At 38.8% G+C, this 21,543-nt stretch overlaps 1 pseudogene; it reads left to right on the top strand.

The window, feature by feature from the left end:
- Positions 1-6,502: 6,502 nt before the first annotated feature.
- Positions 6,503-20,592, top strand: LOC134370581 (small ribosomal subunit protein uS5-like; annotated as a pseudogene).
- The last annotated feature ends 951 nt before the right edge of the window (positions 20,593-21,543 follow it).

Raw genomic sequence — 21,543 nt, 5'->3', positions numbered from 1 at the left:
TCTTCCCAGAAGATCTTTTTATTTTATGGAGCTGGAAAAAAAAGGAAAACTCACCTACAGCCAACTGATCTTTGACAAAAGTGCCAAGAATACATATTGAGGAAAGATAGTCCCTTCAATAAATGGTGCTGGGAAAACTAGATATCCACATGCAGAAGAATGAGAATAGACCTCTACCTATTACCACATACAAAAATCAACTCAAAGTAGATTGAAGATTTAAATGTAAAACCTGAAACTATGAAAATACTAGAAGAAAATATAGGGGAAATAATCCACAACACGGGGCTGGGGAAGGAATTTTTAAACAAGACTTCAAAAGCACAAGCAATAAAAGCAAAAATAGAAATTTTTTAAAAAAGGAATTTTTAAACAAGACTTCAAAAGCACAAGCAATAAAAGAAGAAAAAAGATTACATCAAACTAAAACGCTTTTGCATATCAAAGGAAACTGTTAACAGACTGAAGAGACAACTTACAGAATGGGAGAAAATATTTGCAAATTACACAGTTGACAAGGGGTTGATATCAAGAACATACAAGGAACTTAACACTAGGGCAAAAAAAAAAAAAAAAAGAAAAAAGAAAAAAAAATACCCAATTGAGAAATGGGCAAAGGATCTTAATACGCATTTCTCAAAAGAAGACATATAAATGGCCAAAAGGCATGTGAAAAAATGCTCAAATCACTAATAATCAGGGAAATGCAAATCAAAACAACAGTGAGATACCACCTCACCCCAGTTAGAAAGGCCATTATCAAAAAGACAAAAGAAGACAAGCGTTGGTGAGGATGTGGAGAAAAGGGAACACTTGCAAATTGTTAGTGTGAGTGTAAAACTCATATAACCATTATGGAAAACAGTGTGGTGGTTCCTCAATAAATTGACCCAGCAATCCCACTACTGGTTATATATCCAAAGGAAATGAGTCAGTATGTTGAAGAGATATCTGCACTCCCTTGTTTATTGCAGCATAATTTACAACAGCCAAGATATGGAATCAACCTAAGTGTCCAACAACAGATGAATGGATATAAAAAAAATGTGGTATATACATACACAATGGAATACTACTCAGCCATTAAAAAGAATGAAATCCTGTCGTTTGTGGCAATATGGATGGATACGGAAAACATTACATTAAGTGAAGTAAGCCAGGCACAGAAGGACAAATACCATATGACCTTATTCATTTGTGGAATCTTAAAAAAAAAAAGTTGATATTATAAAGGCAGAGAATAGAACAGTGGTTACCAGACAATGGGGAAGGGGGCTGGGGGAACAGGGAGAGGTTGGCCAACAGGTACAAAACTCAGTTAGATAGGAGGAGTAAGTTCTGATGTTTTATTGTGCAGAAGGGTGACTGTGGTTAACAGTTAAGTTTGGTATATTACATAATAGCTGGAGGAGAGGCTTTTGAATATTTTTGCCACAAAGAAATGATAAATGCATGAGGTGATTAATACATAAACTAACCTAACCCGATTATTATACAGCATATATATATATCTCAGAACAGCAGATTGCACTCCATAAGTATGTAGAATTACAATGTTTCCCTTTAAATTAAAAAAAAGCATTTACTAAGCAGTTACCATGGGTCAAACACTGTTAGATATTTTACATATATTATCTCACTTAATTCTCATAGAGAAAAAATGGAATCTTCTAAGGAACAAACTTCTAGTGTTGGGGGCCCACTTTCTCACTATGAAATTGAAGGACTCTCTTTCCTGGTAGAATGGGCGCCGCACATGAAGGCTCATCAGTTCAGGTAAAGTGAGACGAGGGAAGTGGGAATTACAGGAATGGAGAATCTTTCTGGGAATCTGAGGCTCTGATCTTATTAGATCTGCAAGCAAAAAACCTGGGAACATATTTTTTATTTCATTTCATGTTTTGTATGATCAACTCTTGCACTGTGATAAATTCATGGAAGTTAATATGGGGAAACTGGTAATAATTTCAGGAAGGCTCTTGGAAACCTCATATTGCATTTGCCCTGAGGCTTATAATTTGACTTCCAATCAACACAGCTGAAATATGTGGCATGAAAATTTTATAGCAAAAGGAAAAATGTGTGTTCCATTTAACTCCTTTATGAGTTATTTACTTTTAAAGGGAAAGTATCACAATGTAAATCACAGATGCATTCTTCCCAGATTCTGGGTGAAGTATGAAGATGGCTATGCTCTCTCAGCCAAACATCAGTCATGGATTCAGATTTGCCCTAAAGCTGTTGCTGTGACCAAACCTGTCTCTTCATCTCTCCCCAGGGATGGTAATATCCACCCTACTATGGCATGTGGTTGCTGTGAGAGACAAAGCAACTGATGCATGTAAAGAGTTTGTGCACTGTGAAACACCATGCCCTTGTGAAAGGGGAGAGGCTCATGTTCCTGCCTGTCTTGCAGGAATAATGAGAACAGCAGCTAATACTTCTACAGTGCTCTTTGTATACCAGCACTGTTCTAAGGAGTTACAAATGTTAACTCATTTAATCCTCAAACTACCTAACACAATAGGTACTATTGTTATTCCCATCTGACAGAGGAAACTGGGTCATGAAGAGGCCAAGTAACTTACCCACAATAGTAAACTGTAAAGCTGGGAATAATAAGCTGTGGAATATACTAAAAAGCAAATGTACCTCACAGGGTCTGGTTTTCCAAAGCCTTGCAGTTTCAAATATTGACCTCGCAAGGACAGGAAATTTTCCTCAGGCTATAAGTCTCTGTTGCAAGATAAGAATTGTGGCACAGGAGGTTGCTGGCTCAAAGACAAACTAGTTACTGAATGTTATGTAAAGATACTGAGAAATTGCTGTTAAGAAGGAATGTTTGCTAAGATCAAGTTTGTGTCAATAAGACCACTTAATTGCCTTACTGGAATGTTATCTGGCTTGTTTCACTGAAAGTTACCAGCCTATATTGTTAAACTATAACCACACCTTTGTTCTCTTCCTGTAACTTCCTGGTCTGGAAAATAAATGCAGGAAGAGAACCCCAATTTGGCGTTAACTTCCCAAGGAAGAGATCCCTCTCACTTGAGGGTTCCGGCGGGAGATTAACCACTTTGGGGCCTCTCACTGCTCAGTAGAGATGGACTTTGAGTAATCCTTTGCATCTCTGTCACCCAGGGAAAGTGGGGTGACAAATCTGTGGGGGGCAAAGCAATGCAAAGCAACAATAAGCCACCTGGTTCCAGAATCTCTGCTCTTAATGCCCTGGGTAAAGAAGTCTTTCAATCCATCTCCCATCTCCCCTTAGACACTTTTTCCTTTGATATACTACTGTAAAACCATTCTTCTGTAGGCCATAAAATAGCTAAAAGAAGTACATCTGTCCAGAACAGGGTTTGCCTTGGGATCTGGCACACCTACCCTACTTGGAATCATATTACGTATCCTATGGAGATATAACTTCTGCTGCCCTCTGGGTTTATGCAAAGCAAAGTGAGTCCCTTCCACTTGGAGCAGTTCAAATAGTGATGATAAACCCTAAATTCTTTGTGCATCTTTTCTAAAGACTAAACATCCCAGATATACCCTTCAACTTTGTATCCTATGAGATGCTCCTAGCACTTTTTCAGATGCTCACCACCAACTTCTGTGTTCCTCTGATGAAACGGCTGTCTTTGATTGGACATACAACCCCAAGGGAAGTCTATCTAGGACAGAGGCTGGGACTGCCATTTCCTGCAGTGAGGACTGCACACCACACACCAGCAGTACAGCTAAAAGTCATGCTTCGTTTCACACACTGCTGTATCCATCTTCTCTCAGCTTCCCTCCAGCCTGGTGTCTTAGGGCTCTAAGATATGGAAGCTCTTTCTGGTAGAGAACAGCTTTCCTAACTGAGGAAGGCTCAGCCAACTCCCACTACCCAGAGATTGATTGTTATGTTTTTAGATTGTTCTCCCTGCCCATTCCCCATGACCTCCCTGATTCTTCTTCTCATTCTCCTTCCTTTAGGCCCCCTTTTTTCAGCTTCTCTAGTTATTTATTAATTTCTTCATTTAACAAATGTTTATGGAGACTCCATCAAATAACTGGCACTCCAGAAACTGGAGTCAAAAAATGTTAGAACTGCTTAGGAATTCTGAAGAAGCTAGAGATTCACTACATTTATTAATGCTTTGGAGAATTTGCATAGATCTAATTTATTCAGAGTGTCTCTTTGCTTATCACAGATATAATTTTACTTTTATTGTAGTTGAAGTTCAACAAGTACTTGCTGTACTTAAATAAAAATGTACATATGTATGATGTGTGTAAATATATATATATGAAAATTTATGTTTTCAAAAGCCTGTTGCAAAGGCGGCAGTGGAGAGGTGCACCTTCTTACTCTGTGGGCTCTACATTTATGTCTTTATCTTGAAACTGCACTGAGAGTAACAAATCAGGTAATTTTCAAAGAAATGTCTAAATGTAGAAAATCATTTGTAGATTTTCTCAAGGACTTCCTTTGTTCTGGCTTAGTTGTTGACTTTGGGGAGATGTTGGGTACCAAATGATGTGTTTTGATGATGATTTCTTCAGCTGAAGGGTTTTCTGCAATTTCCTTTGTGTTCATAATATTTCTCTGTGTAATAAATTGTTTAACCCTCAGTCAAGACAAAAAGAGTAGAGTTATTAAGTCAACCTATACTCTTAAAGAGTTATTAACAATTGCAAATTATTTTTTTAGGTCTTGGCTTTTAATATAGCTTGCTTCTCCTTTTGGGTATGGTATCACTCATCTGTCTCTGCATTACACATCCCCTAAAACGCTATGGCTGAAAAAAGCCGCCATTGCTCCCAGTTGTGTGGCTGACTGGGCCAGTGTGGGTGGCTTGTGGTTGCTCCACGTGGAGTCAGCTGTGACAACCCCGTTAGCAGCGGAAGATACAGGAGAGGCTCATTTGAGTGTCTGGGAGCTTGGGGCTGGCCAGGGGCTGGGCTGCCTCAACTCTCCTCCAGGTGCCCTCCCTGTCCAAGTGGCCTCCTTAGAACAGGATTGCACAGATTTCTTTACATAATGGCTAGATTTTGAGAACAAAAGTGGAAGCTACAAGCCTCTTAAGGCCTGGCCTGAAAGTTCCAGTACATCACTTTCACTACATTATCTTGGTCAAAGCAAGTCTCAGGATTGGTCTAGATTCTAGGGGTGGGGAAATAGACTTCACCTCTTGATGTGTGAAGCAGCAAAGTCACATAGCAAAGGGGTATAGACACAAGAAGGCATAATCCATTGGGTGCTATTTTAGGGAATCTACTACATATAAACTTTCCAAATGGATGTAATTATGTTACTCAGAGGAGGATACGAGAAACTCTTCCCTCCAAATCCTGGTGAGAGGTGAACTGGAGAGCTTTGCAGAGCCAGAGTCTGCCCACCAGAACTCAAAGGTGCTCAGCAAGGATGCTGACACGCCTGGAGAAGATACTACTTGAGGCAGCCTGAGTCTGGTGAACAGGGGCTGGCTACAATGGGGCCTGTGGTTCAAGGCCCAGTGCGTGGGTGTGGTGGCCTCACAGACCTAGGGTTAAAGCCTAGTTTTGCTACTTGCTGGTCCTGGGCAAGTTCTCAAACTTTATGAGCCTTTAATTGTCAAGCACAAAATACGTGAAATATTATTAGGAATTGCTGTGTACTGATTGAATTATATCCCCAAAGTTCATAGATTAGAAGCTTAATTCCCACTGTAACTGTTGAGGGTGGGAAGTCCTGTTATGGTAGTTAATTATTATTATTATTAACAATAATAAGGCTTTTTTGAGAACTAAGTAAAGTGTTTCAGGTAAAGTGCTCAACACAGTACCTGATAAAGAGTGAGTGCTTAGTAAATGATAGCTCCCCATTTCATCTGGAATGGGAAGGTTTTTTTCCTTTAATGAAAATGCTCCTCTTGTCTTGAAGAAACCTGGTGTTAGGGGGCAGACTGGGATTTCCTTGGCCTAGAAGCAAGAGTGAGATTTAAAATATTTAACAACCTGTGAAACCCTGGACTAGCCAACTAGAACTGAAAGGAGTAGTAGGGCTGGGGTGGGTCTGAGGCCCCCTGCCCAGTTGAGCATTAACCCTTGAGTTGCAGCATTGTGGGTAAGGGGAGCCTAGGAGATCCGAAGGACTGGCCAAGGCAGGCTGGGTGGCAGGGGAGCCTCTGAGGAGCCTGGAGCAGTGGCTATTTACCGATAGACAGGGATATTTCAGTTTTGAAACCCCAAGTATTGCCACATGGGTGTGGAACAGCTAGAACAATAAATAACCCAATCTAGGAGCAAGAAGAACCAAGGCCTTGTGCCAGTAATTTAAGTAGTGCAGATAGCGTGGAGGAGAGGAGCCAAACCTCATCCCTCCTGTCTGAAGGAGTGGGGGTGAAAGAGCAATTGACACCCAACAGTGATTCAAACCAGGAGCAATTGCACTCCTGTACTTTCGTCAGAAACCCCTGTTGCATCTGATCTCCCAAAAGTTAGGAATGGCAGAGAAACAGCAGTGTAGAAACAAGTGAACATGGTCATCAAAGGGGCAGGTACGGTATGCCCAAAGGGCCTGATGCAGATAAAACTTGGGGAGGTAGGAACACAAAGAACCAGAAGCTCAGCCAGAGAGGCAGAGATTTTTAAACTGAGTAAATGGAAGGAGAAGGTGGATTCCTTGGGAAACAGTCATACAACCTGCTAAGTCCAAAAGTCTGTACTTAGTGGTGTTGGGCCCCACACAGGTGAAACTGTCCCTGCTTTTGAGGAGCTCATGTGCACAATGGCCAGGAAGCTTGCTGCCCGGTCTTAAGTGGGGGCATCCAGTGAGGCCAGGGACTGTGATGATGAGGAAGTAGGAGGCTGGAGAGTGGCCTCCAGAGAGACAGGGCAAGCTGGAGGACATGAGCATGCTCTCAGCAACGGTGAGAACACAATGAGCGTGCAAGGGAGCCTGCCCTGGGCTAAGCCTTAGAGGCCTGAGCAATTGGGATGGCTTTGCCAGGAATTGACCAAGTGACATAAGCCTACCCAATTAAGTCTATTTCCCAAGCCTAGCAGTGAAGACCTTCCACAATTTGGCTCCAATTTACCAGCTTCACCCCCCAAAGTGGAATTGCATGGAATGCGAAAATGAACAGTACACACTCCACGAGTGCTTAGAGGAATAAGAGAGTTAATGTATGTGTGAAGCATGGTTGCAGAGCCTGGTCCAAAGTCTGCACTTGGACCATGTGCAGTTGGCCAGTTGCGCACTGATCAAAATTGCTGTCACTCCAAGCCATGTTGCCATGAGGGGTGTCTGCCCCAGGGGGCACCATTTGCTCATTCCCCCAAACCGCTGTGTAGGCTAGCAGAGCCCTATTACATCATAAGGTTTTCTGAGAATTAATTGGGATTATGATTATTATGTGCTTAGTTTAGTGTTTGACAAGGATTATGTGTTCAATAAATGTTCCTTGTCATTGTTTTACTGTTGTTGTTAATGATTTTTGATCCCTAATCCCCCTCACCCCAAATTTTCCTTTTTGTCCAGTGAGTTTGCCCATTGCCTGCTAAACATGGAGCATACATTGCCCCTCCAAGTTTCTGCTCAGCCTTTCTAGTGCACCCTCTGACTTCCTTTTGGATGGTTTAAAGCCTTCCCATGCTCCAACCCTTCTCCAAAAATCCTTCCCTGACATCTCTCCCCTTCCTCCTTTGAGCCCCTAGAGCATTGACTGTCAGCATAATTCACTGGGCAATTACTCAGGCTGTGCCTTGTCACAGCTCCCCTCCTGTAGTTAAACCGATTATGCCGACCTGTCTTTGCACTTTCTTTGCTGCTTGTGCCCCTCCCACCCCAGCTCTCGGATGCTGAGGTACTGCAGCACCTAGCCCAGTATCCAGTGCCTGGGAGGGTCTGGGAGGATTCATTCGGAGACTCATGTGAGACACGGTTGTGACTTGAGACTTAAAAGCCAAGTGCCTATGGAAGGTTCTGAGATGATTATGAAGAAACCTGTAAAAGAGAGAATCAGCACATTCATTGATGAAATATCCACTCCCGAGTGCCTGTATAGACAGTCTATACAGGTGGTTCCTGCCTCTGTGTTGCTCGCTTTCCAGGCTGCTCCAAACTGAAACACCATGTCCCGGTGAGCCCCCCGTGAACTTCGCAGTACAGCTCTGAGAAACTGTTAGCTAAGGGACCGTGGAGGCTAGGGCCTGACTTAGGGGTCCTTTTGAAATTAGGGAGGATGAACTCTTGCTCCACACTTTGTGTCCTTCTTCCTTACCTGGGACGCTCTTCATTGAATAAGCATGTACTGACTTCTGGCAAAGTACAGAAGAAGAGGACACAAGACCGAGATAAATGAGTTACAGACCTGACCTGAAGGGGCTCAGGGTCTGCAGGGAGACATTCACATGTGAACGGAAGATTCTTGCTCAGCCCCACACAGTGCCAGACTCCACCTACGTTAGAAACCAAATGTCGATGGTGGTCCAGGTGGACCCCCAGCCCGAAACCTATCTCTTTCACCGACAAACCCTTCCCCACCTCCGAGATTCATTCTAATCCCAACTCCGCCTGGATCTTTTTCTGGATTCGCCATCCATGGAAATCACTCCCCATTCAGATCGTTCAGCCCTTTCTGTCAATTCCAAAGTGTCTCACGAAGCATTCTGCATGGATGCTGCCAAACCCCACCAAGGTTTGCTTCTCATTTTGTAAGAAGCTTAAGTGAATGTGAGTTTGGAATTGCCACCATAATGCCCAGTTTCAAATATTTATGTTTTCAAAGCAGGCACATTGATCAACTGTATCATCATAAAGGGATCATATAAATATAAATATAAGGTCGATGTGTATTAACAAAAGACCACAATTTTTAAATCTGTATTAAAATGTGTGAGACCTTGCTTGAAAATGTCTCACTGCTGAAAACAAAACAAAATACAAGTTTGAAAAAGACTGCCTCCTATCACACATCTGGTAATTTACCCTTAATGTCCTGAAGAATGTCTGGCATTGTTGTCTTGTATTTTTAACATATGGTGATCAATAGCACTAACTATTAATTGTGGTGAGTATTTTGTTTAGTATTCTGGACACTGGGTCCAATTCCAGGAAACCTGAGCCGTAGGTCCTGTCATTCTTTTTTTTTTTTTTTTTTTTTTTTTTTTCTTAAATGCTTCATCATTTTTTAATAGATGTTTCTAAATGGAGCAAGTAAAACATACATGCAGTGGGGCCCCAACAGGCCTTTGAATGTGTGAATATAAAACACTCTAACTTGTTTTTTTTTTTTTTTTAATTTTATTTTGTCGATATACATTGTAGCTGATTAATGCTCCCCATCACCAAAACCTCCCTCCCTTCTCCCTCCCCCTCTCCCCCCCATTCTGAAAGAGTACCAACTCTTCTAGCTTTTCTCTAATTTCAGGAATTGGACCTGTTCGCTTCAGAGGAGAGCACACAGAAGGTGGGGAAAGTGTTGACATCACGTTCTAAGCCTTTACAGAGACGATGCCCATCGGCTCTGTTCCCCATATCCATCCTGACACTGATACAATCAGTAATTCCAAGGAGGTCACTGATGTTTCACCTTTTCTAGCTGAGACAGATCTTCTTAATCAGTAGCATTACAGAGCTTCCTCCTAAGGAGCCTGCTGTATTTTCTCTGGTTTGTGGAGTCCTGTTTGAGGATTGTTGGGGGTTGTGGGTCATCTGGAGTTCTTGCAACAGTAGAGATGAAGCACCACAGGTTGGCATGATCTATTGTCAAGAATGTTTCAAATCATTTAACACCAGAAACTGTTTTAGTAAGAGTTAAAACAGTAGAAGGGTAATTTAGCATGGAGGATAAACACATTCCAGAATTAGACTAATCTTTATTCCTGGTTTTTCCACTGACTTGCGGCATGACCTTGGGAAAGTGACTTAATAACTCTTTGAGCTTCAGTTTCCTCATTAAAAAAACTATTAATATTAATACTGGCCTCTTAGGGATTTTGAGGATTAAATAGAACAATATATGTAAACCACTCAGCAAGAGTATTTGGCACTCAATAGATGTTGACTATTATTTCTAATTAGAGATGTTTATAAATTTTTTACTTTTAGAAAGTTAAATTAACAAGGCTTCACTCACATGACTCACGTTCTAAAATGCTTTCTAGAGGGTCGGCCCATGGCTCACTTGGGAGAGCATGGTGCTGACAACACCAAGTCAAGGGTTAATATCCCCTTACCGGTCATGTAAAGAAAAAAAAATGCTTTCTAGAATGATAGGGAAAGGTTGGAATTTTAGTTAGGTTGGGGAAATTGCTGACAATCTCAGGAACACCAAATAGAGTGCTGTGCACGCATAAACATCATTCATTGTGTGCTGGTGGGAGGGGGATTCAGACATGCCCCTCTGGGTAAAGCCAGAGACATTTCTTTGGAGGGATTCTCAAGGCCCAGTGGTGATTTTTTTCTTCCTTTCTTTCTTCTTCCTTTTATTTCTTTTTTTAAAGTATAAGGACTCGGATTATGTCTAGAGTTCAAAGACATCACGAGGCTCAGCAATGAGAAGATACAGGCTTGAGAATCAGAGACAATTGGGTCAGAGCCTAGTTTAACCAGACATTATGTGATCATGGAAAAGTTACTTAAACTCTTGTCAGTCTCGTTTTTCTGTTCTATAGAATGGAAAAAGTAACACATACCTTTGTCATCAGGATTAAGTCAAAATACATTATGCACGTAAGCTGCATTTTTTTTTCCCTGTGTGACACTAAGCAAAATAACCTGTGAACATCAATTTCCTCATGAATATAAGGACTAAAATAATTTCTCAGGGTCTTTATTAACACTTTCATTGAGTCATAATTGACATATGATAAACTTCATCTGAAGTGTACAACTGCATAAGTTTAACACATATATATACACCCATAAAATCATCACTACAATCAAGATAATAAACATATGGCCATCACCTCCCAAATTGCCTCCTGCATCTTTGTAATTCTTCTCTCCCACCCCTTCCTACCCCATCCCCACCCATGAATCCAGGCAACCATGATTTGTTTTCTGTCACCATACATTAAGTTGAATTTCCTAGAATTTTAGGTAAGTGGAATCATACTGTATATACTTTATATTTTTCTGACTTTCTTTTGCTCAGCATAATTATTCTGAGAGTCATCATAATGTGTATCCATTGTTAATTATTTTTATTGATGAGTAGTATTCCCTGCATGGATATAGCATAGTATGTCTTCTTTGCCTATTGATAGATATTTGGGCTGTTTCCAGTTTGAGGCTATTCCAAATAAAGCTGCTTTAAACATCTGTGTACAAGTCTTTATATGGACACATGTTTTCAATCCTCTCATGTAAAATCTGTTCCTAAGAGGGTAGTGACTGGGTCATATAGTATAGGTGATGCTTAACTTTTGAAGAAACTACCAAACTGTTTTCCAAAGTGGTTGTACCATTTTGTATTCCTACCGGCAGTGTGTGAGAGTTCCAGATCTTCCACATCCTCTCCAGCATTTGATATGGCCAGTCTTTGTAATTTCAGCTATTATAATCAGTGTGTAGTGGTATCTCATGGCACTTAATGATTAATCATGTTGATCAACTTTTCAAGTGCTTACTTGTCATCACATATCCTCTTCACTGGAGTGTATGATCAAATCTTTTGCCCACATTATTATTGGATTGTTCATTTTCTTATTTTTGAGTTTATGGAGTTCTTCATATATTCTGGATATAAGCCTTGTATCAGATATGGGTTTTGCAAATACATTTTTCTTAGATTCTGCCTTGTTCTTTTATTCTCATACACTATTTTTCAAAGAGAAGTTTTAATTTTGACAAAGTTCAATTGATCAATTTTTTTTCTTTTCTGGATTATGCTTTTGGTGTCATAGCTAAGACATGTTTGCTTGTTCCAAGTTAGTAAAGATTTCCATCTATATTTTCTCCCAGAAGTTTTATAGATTTAAGTTTTACATTTAGGTCTATGATCCACTTTGAGTTAATTTTTCCATGTAGTATGAGATGGAATCAAAGCCATTTTGTTTATTTCTGTTTTTCATTTGTTTGCTTGTTTGCATATGAATGTCCAATTGTTCCCGCACCATTTGTTGAAAAGACTACTGTTTCAGTTCTCCATATATGTGTGAGTCTATTTCTGGATTCTCTAATCTGTTCCATTATTTTATTTGTCTATCTTTGCACTGATACCACAGGGTATTAATTACAGCAGTTTTGTAATAAGTCTTAAAATTGGTAGTGTATACTCCACTGGATTTTCTACAAAGATAATAAAGTTATTTGTGAGTAAAGACAGTTGTACTTCTTTTTTCCAATAAGGATATCTTTTATTTCTTTTTCTTGCCTGCTGGTTGCACTAGCTAGAACATCGAGTACAATGTTGAACAGATGTGATAAGAGGGGACATCCTTGTCTTGCGCTTGTTGTTAAAGAGAAAACTTTCAGTCTTTCACCATTAAGTACGTACTGTTTGTATGTTTTTTGTAGATAAATTTTCATTTGAGAAAGTTGTGTTCTATTTCTACTTTGATGAAAATTTTTTTATCAGAAATAGATTTTGGATTTTGCCAAATGCTTTTTCTCATATATTGAGATGATCATACAATTTTTCAGTTTTACTTTGTTAAAACAATAAATTACATTGATTTTTGAATATTAAGCCAACTTTGAAATTCTGGGATAGAGCCAAACTGGCCATGATGTATTATTCTTTTTATATATTGTTTGGTACAATTTACTAACATATTGTTTGAAATCCTTTCTTGTATATTGATAAGAGATATCAGTCTGCAGTTTTCCTTTTTTGTGATGACTCTCTCTGGTTTTGCTGTCAGGTTAATGCTGGCCTCATAGAACTAAGCTGGGAAGTGTTTCCTGCTCCTCAGTTTTCTGAAAGAGTTTGTGTAAAATTGATGTAATGTTTTTTCCTTAAGTGTTTGATAGAATTCACCAGAAAGCCATTAAGCATTGACTTTTCTTTATAGAAAGGTTTTTAACTAAAGATTCGATAACCTGGGTAGGGTTATTGAACTTACTTGTTTCTTTTTGAATAAATACTGACAATTTGAGTCTTTCAAAGAATCTGTCCACTTCATCTAAGTTGTCAAATTTATAGGCATAAAGTTATTAATAATATTCCTATAGTCTTAATAGCTGTGGAGTCTGTAGTGATTCCACCACTGTCATTCCTGATACTGGTAATTTCTGTCTTCTTTTTTTCCCCTCAATCAATTTTACTATAGATTTTTTAATCAATAATTTTTAAAAATTTAGGTTTGACTTTGTTGATCTTCCTAAAATACAAGCTTTTAATTTCATTTTGGATCTTTACTGTTATGCTTTTGTTTTCAATTTCAGTGGTTTTTGCTTTGAACTTTACTATTTTACTTCTCCGTTCTTTGGTTTGATTTGCTCTCTTTTTTCTATTTTTTAAGCTGGTAGCTGAGGTCATTGATTTGTGAGTTGTATAGTATAGGTGTTTAGTGTGTAAATAGCACTAAATAAAATACTATTTATCAGCATCCCACAAAGTCTAACAGTGTGTGTTTTCCTTCTAATTTATTTCAAAATACTTTCTAATTTCTCTTTTGATTTCTTCCTTGATCCATATATTACTTGGAAATATGTTATTTAGTTTCCAAACATTTGGTGATTTTCCAGAGAACTTTCTGTTTTTTATTTCTAATTTAATTCCATTGTGATCAGAGAAAATACTGGAATTCTTTAAATTTACCGAGACTTGTTTTAGGGCTCAGTATATAATTGATCTTGGTAAATGTTTCTGCATGCACTTGAAATGAATGTGTATTCCACTGAGGTTAGGAGGAGAGCTGCATAAACATCAATCAAGTCAGTTTGGTTGACAGTGTTGTTCAAAACTACCATATCCTTGATGATTTTTTTGCCTACTTGTTCTATCAATTAGAGGGGGAGTATTAAAATCTCTGACTTATGTACTTATGTTTCTGTTTATTTCCCCTTACAGTTCTATCAGTTTCTGCTTTGTGTATTTCAAAGCTGTGCTATCAGGTGCGTAAATATTTAGGATTATGTCCACTTGATGTGTTGACCTTTTACCATTACAAAATTACCTTATTTATTTCTGGTAATATTCTTTGTTCTAAAATATATTTTGTCTGATATTTATATTGCCATTCCAGCTTCCTTTTGCCTAGTGTTACCAAGATACATATTTTCCCATTCTTTAACTTTTAACCTACTTGTGTCTTTATACTTCTCGTGAGTAGCATAGTGTCTTGCTTTTTTATCCAATTACACGATCTCTGATTTTTAATTGATGTAGTTGCATTTATTGTGATAATTAATATATTAGGTTTAAGATTTTCATCTTGCTATTTATTCTCTATTTATCCCCTTTTTTGTTCTCTTTTCTTCTTTTCTGTCTTCCTTGGATTAAGAATTTTTTATTTCTTTTTATTTCCTTTGTTGACTTATTAGCTATCATTCATGTTTTATTATTTTAGTGGTTGCTTTAGGGTTGATAGTATACATCTTTTAATTTATCACAATTTACCTTCAAATGATATTATACTACTCCACATAGAATTAAGAATCTAATAATAGCATACTTTCATTTCTCACCTCTCAGTTTTTATGCTATTATTGCCATATTTACATACATATGCACAATAATAACCTCCTAAAACATTAAATTCTCATTACCTTATCATTATTTTTGTTTAAATAGTCAATTATCTTATAAAAAAATCTAAATAATAAAAAAACTCTATGTATTTACCCATGTAATTGCCATTCATGGTAATGGAATGGCCCACACCAAATGGTCTTTATTCTTTGTTATGTATTGGATTTCCACCTGCAATCATTGTCCTTTTTTCTGAGGAAATTTCTTCAACATTTTTTTGTAATGTAGATCTGCTGGTGATGAATTCTTTCAGCTTCTGTATGTCTGAAAATGTCTTCATTTGGGCTTCATTTTTGAAAGATTTTTACTGGGTATAGAATTCCAGGTGAACAGTATTTTACTTTCAGTACTTTAAAGATGCTGTTCCATTCTGTTCTCACTTGCATTGTTTCTGATGAGAAATTTTCTGGCATCTTTATCTCTATTTTTCTGTACTCAATGTCTCATTTTTCTCTGACAACTTTTAAGTTTATTTTAAATTGGTTTTGAGAAATTTGATTATTATATGCCTTGCTTTAGTTTTATTTATATTTTTGTGCTTGCACTTTATTTAGCTTCCTGAGTTTGTGGTTATCACATGAAAAATATCTGGAATTTAAAATAAGGTAATAGTCTGCACCACCAGAAGTTATTATAAAGCAGGTAATAACTTACCAATAGCCAATCTGGAAATTTTTTCTTTTTATTCCTCCTGACCGAAGGCTAGAATCAGAGATAGTACCAGACAAATGGACCTTGAGGAAAGAGTGTCTCAAACATTTGGTGTGGGCCATTCCATTTCCATAGGGATTTCTATTAACGAGAGGTATCTCAGGAAGATTCTCATGTTCCATGGCAGGGAAAAAATAAAAAGAAAGTTTAGTGAAAAAGATAAGAGACTAGCCACAGGAAAATGAGGGAGTTCTGACAATTTGGTACATAACATGGAATTTTCCTATCTAGGATGTCTCAAAAATGCTTCCTCAGGCTGGCTAAATTTACGTAATTCTCAGGTGAATGCATTCTATGGTCTGGCATTTTCTAAGAGTGCTTAGAGTACACTAAAAGTATATTTTTTTAAAAAATGATAAGAAAGAGTAGGAGAGAAGGAAGAGGAGGAAGGAAAAAGAAAAAGAGAAAAAAGGAAAGCCCAAATGTTCAGGCTTATGACTACACTCCAAAATCTTGGCTTTGCACATATAACTTCAGAATACCTCTGCTATCGTTCTTGGTCTCTTTTCACATGTCTACATTTAGTCTTTAGAATAGCTAAAAATGATTCTTCAGATGCACCAGGATAGCTGACACAAGAAAAGACTTTAAAATATTTTTTATCATGGTACGTTTTCACACAGACTGGTGTGGAAATAACAGAGCTAGGTCTAAGAGAGATGAGAAATAATTATGTTTCTAAATTGTAGAATTTTTCCATGTCCTTTCTGAGCAAGAGAAACAAACTTATAAATGAAAGAGAACTTTAAAAAGATTTCATGAAGAACCGCTTCCTGTCTGCTGGCAGAGACAACAGCTGAACTTGGGCAAAGTGACATGAAATTGGCAAAGCACTGAATCCTAGAACAGGCAGCATACACACAGATGTCAGGCAGTGCAGGTAGGCTTCCTCCTCCTACAAACTCATAGAAATACTTGATAAAACATTCCTCACAAAATGTAAAGTTCAAAGACGAATGTGAAAGAGAGAAAAGGAAATCCTCAACTGCCAGAAGCTGACAGGCGAAGCAGTAAGGGAAAGCTCCTGCCAGGCAGATCAAGGGAGTTGGGGTCACATAGGACAGAGCTGTTATAAGGATAAGGTACCCATGCGGCAGAGCCATCACAGGGACATAGGCTCACCTGGACACCCTCTCACAGGGATAGCGAATCCCTGCAGTGTACTATTCCATTCCACACTGAAGTTCATTTGTCCATTCTCCAGTTGATAGATAATTGAATTATTTTTGAACTTTATTAGTACAGACATTGTTGCTATGAAAAGCCTTAAACAAGTTTATTGGTGCAAAAAAACAAGCATTTCTTCAGGTTAGATGTCTAGGAGTGGAATTGCTGTGTCATAAGGCACTAGACATTTGCAAACTGTGATATTTTCAGATGTTTTCATTTTCACTAATCGATGGGTGTACATGATATTTGTTGTGGTTCTTAATTTGCGAATGTTTGACTACTGATAAGGCTGGTCATCATTTCATGTGTTTGTTGGCCATTTGAGTGCCCCTTCTGTGATGTATCTGTTTACCTTCTGTGCACTCTTCTTTTGAATTATTGAGAAGAATTATTTATATGTTCTAGATACTGATTCTCTTTCAAATATGTGTATTGCGAATATCTTCTCTCATTTTCTTGGTGTTTTTCACTTTATAGCAGTTTTTGATGAACAAAGTTTTTAAATTTTACTATAGTCAAATAAAACATTTTTTTCCTATGTAGTTTAAGATTATTGCTACCATTCTAAGAAATCTTTTCCTACCTAAGATTATAATATATGTCTCTATTTTGTCTCCTAAAGCTTTGTGGTTTGAACTTTCCTTTTAATTTTTGATTGGATTTTAGGAAGGAATCCAAGTGTATATTTTTAATATGTAAATCATCCCACTAAGATTTATTGAAATACTCATCCTCTCCCACAGTGATCTGCAATTCCAATTTTGTCTGAAATGAACATTTCATATATGTGAAATCTATTTCCGCTTAAGTATATTGGCCTATTTTTCTATCCACACACTAATACCTTACTACTTATTTCTTACACCTTTACAATAAATCTTGATATCTGCTTGACCAATTTCCTACACTATATTTCCTTTGGGAAGTTTCTACTATCATTGGTCTTTCTGCTAAAATTCACAAATTTTATTATTAATTTAATTCCCCAAACCAAGCAACACATGCTCCCCACACATAGAGACACATACTAACCTGTTTTTTATATTATTTTTAAAGTTTAGTTAAAAAAGACAAAGAAAAGATACTAACAGAAATGTGATATGACAATAATAATATCAAAATTAAGGCAGGATGAATTTTTAGGGATAAAATAGGCTCTTACTTGATAATAAAAGAAAATATTCACCAGAAAGATATAACAATTTTGATCCAGTATAAACTCAGCCACACAGTCTCAAAATATATAAGAAAAATAAGCAGACATGAGAGGATAAGTTGATCACCATGGGATATTTCAACACACCTCTCTCAAAAACTGATATATCAGCAGGCAATAAAAGTGAAGTGGGAAAACATTTAAACAACAAAATAAACAATATTGATCCAGCAGACATATCCCACAAATGGAATAAACGTTCTTTTCAAGCACACATGGATAATTCACAAATATTTACAATGTTCTATACCATAAAAGAAGCCTCAACAGAGCAATCAATACCAAACACTCAATTTTCTAACTACAAGGTAATAAAATTAGAAATCAATAGTGAAATGCCAGCTTTTAAAAGTCCATACATTCAGCTCTCACAATATTTCACAGCATGCCAAGCCCTTGGAAAGAAACCCAGCAGATGACCCCTCCCCTAACAATAAAGAAAAAAGATTTGACAATGTAGGCTGTGGAGTCAAGCAGACTCCATAGAGGTTCCAACTTCATTACTTACGGCCCTGTGACAGCCTTCCAGTGACACTGTGTGCTCACATTTAGGATGAAAAGTGCCTTTCTCACTGGTTGTGTGAGGATTAAATGAGATCTATACAGCACTTGGCATAAAGCAGGACTACATAGAAATATCTAACATTTATTTTTATTGGGTTTTGTGTTTTACTTAGTTTTTCAAATCTAACTTTGTGTTTAGTTATTATTATTATTATATTAACATTTGCTTCTCAATATCACAAAGTGAATTTCTTTTAGGTTTTCTATCCTGGCCCAGAGCCCTCTTTTTCAGATCTGGACCACTGATTCAGGGTCAAAGACAGCACTGCAGTAAAACTGGCCAAGCAAAGTAACTCGCTTCTAGTTTCCCTTACTTGGGTTCTCTAGATGTTCATGCCCCTCGGGGAGACTCCTTTCCAATTTCCCTGTTTAAAACATCCAAAGAGCTTCTTCAGATTTGGCCACCTTTTACCAAATGAATGGACTAACAATTTTTTTCTCTACTGCCATTATAATTTCTTCCTCGAAATTCTTTGCAATCCTGTGGATAGGTGTGAAGTCGTAGAGACCTGGAGTGCTGATGGATTAGCAAAAAAGTGGCTTGAGATGGAAATCCAGCTTGTCTCATTTAGTCACCTTATGACTTTTTTGTTGTTGTTGTTGTTGTTACCATTACACAATGTAAACACTTTTTGTGTTTCTCGAGGCCCTTTACCAATTTCTCCCTAACTGCCTTCCCCCTTCCCCTTTCCCATCTCTGCTGGCCTCGGTTCTGTTCTCTCCTCTTGAAAGTTCAAGGAATTATTGTGATTATTGTGTCTTTCTTCCTTTTTTTGTTTATTTTATTTTATTCTTTTAGCTCCTGCTTGTGAGGACATGTGGTATTTCTCTTTCTGTACCTGGGTTGTTTCACTTAGGATAATTTTCCCCAGGCTCATCCATGTTGCTGCAAATGGCAGAATTTCATTCTTTTTATAGCAGAGTAGAATTCCATTGTGTATATTTGCCACATTTTCCTTATCTAGTCATCCATCAATAGGCATTTAGGTTGGTTCCATAGCCCGGCTATTGTAAATAGAGCTGTGATAAACATGGGGGTGCAGGTATCCCTTCAACATGATGATTTCCCTTCCTTTGGGTATGTACCCAGCAGTGGGATTGCTGGATCATATGGCAGTTCTATCTGTAGCTGTCTGAGAAACTCCATACTGTTTTCCATAACAGCTGCACAAATTTACAGCCCCACCAACAGCGTAAGAGGGGTCCCCTTTCTCTGTATCCTCGTCAGCATTTGTTATTCTCTGTCTTTTTGATACTGGCCAGTCTAACTGGCATGAAACGCTATCTCAGTGTGGTTTTGACTTGATGTTCCCCGATGCTGAGTGATGTTGAGCATCTGGGCAGGCCACTTTGCCTCAGGTAGGTGTGGAGCACTGCTGGAGGGCAAACGAACTGTGAAGTGACATGTCTACATGCCAGTTGACCTCTCACCTCCTCCTCTCCTTGCTGGCCCTCACAGCACCCTGTGCTCCCTGCACACAGTATCATAAAAATAAAAAGAGTTCCTCTCCTTTTCCTCAGCCTTGCCTCTGCAAGCTCCATGAGCTGCAGCGGTGTCATCCACCATTTGGTGTTCTCTCAGAAAAGCAACTAGAACCCCATCACCAAGCTGGGCCGCCTGGTCAAGGACATGAAGATCAAGTCCCTGGAGATCTATCTCTTCTCCTTGCCCATTGAGGAGTCTGAAATCATTGACTTTTTTCTGGGGGCATCCCAAAAGGATGAGGTTTTGAAGATTATGCTGGCCAGTGGACCAGGTTCAAGGCATTTGTCACCATCGGGAACCACAATGGACACATCAGTCTGGGTGTGAAGTGCTCCGAGGACATAGCCACAGCCATCCAAGGGGTTGTCATCCTGGCCAAGCTCTCCATTGTCCCCATGCAGAGAGGCTACAGGGGGAACAAGATTGTCACACTGTTCCTTACAAGGTAACAGTCATCTGTGGCTCTGTGCTGGTGTGCTTCATCCCTACCCCCCAGAAGCACTGGCATAGGCTCAGCCCCTGTGCCCAGGAAGCTGCTGCTGATGGCCAGTACTGATGACTGCTGCACCTTAGCCAGGGCCTGCACAGACAACCCGAGCAACTTTGCCAAGGCCACCTTCGATGCCATCTTCAAGACCTACAGCTATCTGACCCCTGACTTCTGGAAGAAGACCATGTTCACCAAGTCTTGCTATCAGGAATTCAATGACCATCTTGTAAAGATCCACGCCAGAGTCTCCATGCAGAAGACCCAGGCTCCAGGTGTGACTACAACATAGGTTTTTGAACAAGAAAAATAAAGTTAATTAAGCTTATTTTTTTTTTTAAAAAAGTAGAGGGGAAAGTGCTAAATGGAGAAAAATTCAAGAAAATGTGGGAGCTGTTGCATTAGATCAAATTAGTAGGCATCACAGAGAAGAGGTAGGATTCAGACAGCTCAGAAGGTGATCACAGATAATTGAGCATGCAGCAGGACTTTTCCGGGCACCTCTGGCAATAAAGCCAAAGGGAAATGGGTAAGGCCCCCAAACAGATGCCACATGGGAGAACAGTTAAAACATAATGTACATGTTCAGGTAATAAAATCCAATGCTCCTGACTAAAATCATGTCCTCAAAAGATTTTGTGATATCGGGAAAAAGCATGCAATAAAATGATAAATAAAAAATAATTATAAGCAGGCACTGGGTGTGATCGTTATTTTCTTCTTTATTTTATTCTGTACCTGTCTCATTTTATACCATAAGTGTGTGCTACTTCTAGTGTCATGTGCAGAAGCCAAACTACGTCAGGTTGTGAATGCCAAGGTTAAAAACTGGAATTGCCTGTGGCTCAGCCTCCCCAGTAGGGTGATGAACTCACTGGGAAGAGAGACTATGTCTACTTTGTCTTTTTACTCCAAGTGCCTAAAACAGGATCTGGGCTTAGAGGGTGCTCAGAGAATGTCCATCCGAGAGAACAAATGACTATAATACATGAATGAAGGAATGAGTGAAGAATTTGGATTTGGTGAGCAATAAGGTTCATAAGCAAGAGAATGGTATACATCACCACAGCCAACGTAGTGAACTTATCCATGACCCCCAAAAGTTTCCTCTTCACACCTCTTTCGCAGGCTTTGAGATGGAGATCTGTGTGCAGATTTATCCAGGAGCACTCTCACGAACAACACCTGCATGGCAGTGAGGGCTGCAGATCTGGAGAGAAGAGAGAGCAAGGGCTAAGCCTTG

Source organism: Cynocephalus volans, chromosome 2 (genome assembly GCF_027409185.1).
Source record: "Cynocephalus volans isolate mCynVol1 chromosome 2, mCynVol1.pri, whole genome shotgun sequence".
Lineage (NCBI taxonomy): Eukaryota > Metazoa > Chordata > Mammalia > Dermoptera > Cynocephalidae > Cynocephalus > Cynocephalus volans.
The sequence above is the reverse complement of the archived record's forward strand: the minus strand, read 5'-3'. Positions and strand labels throughout refer to the sequence as shown.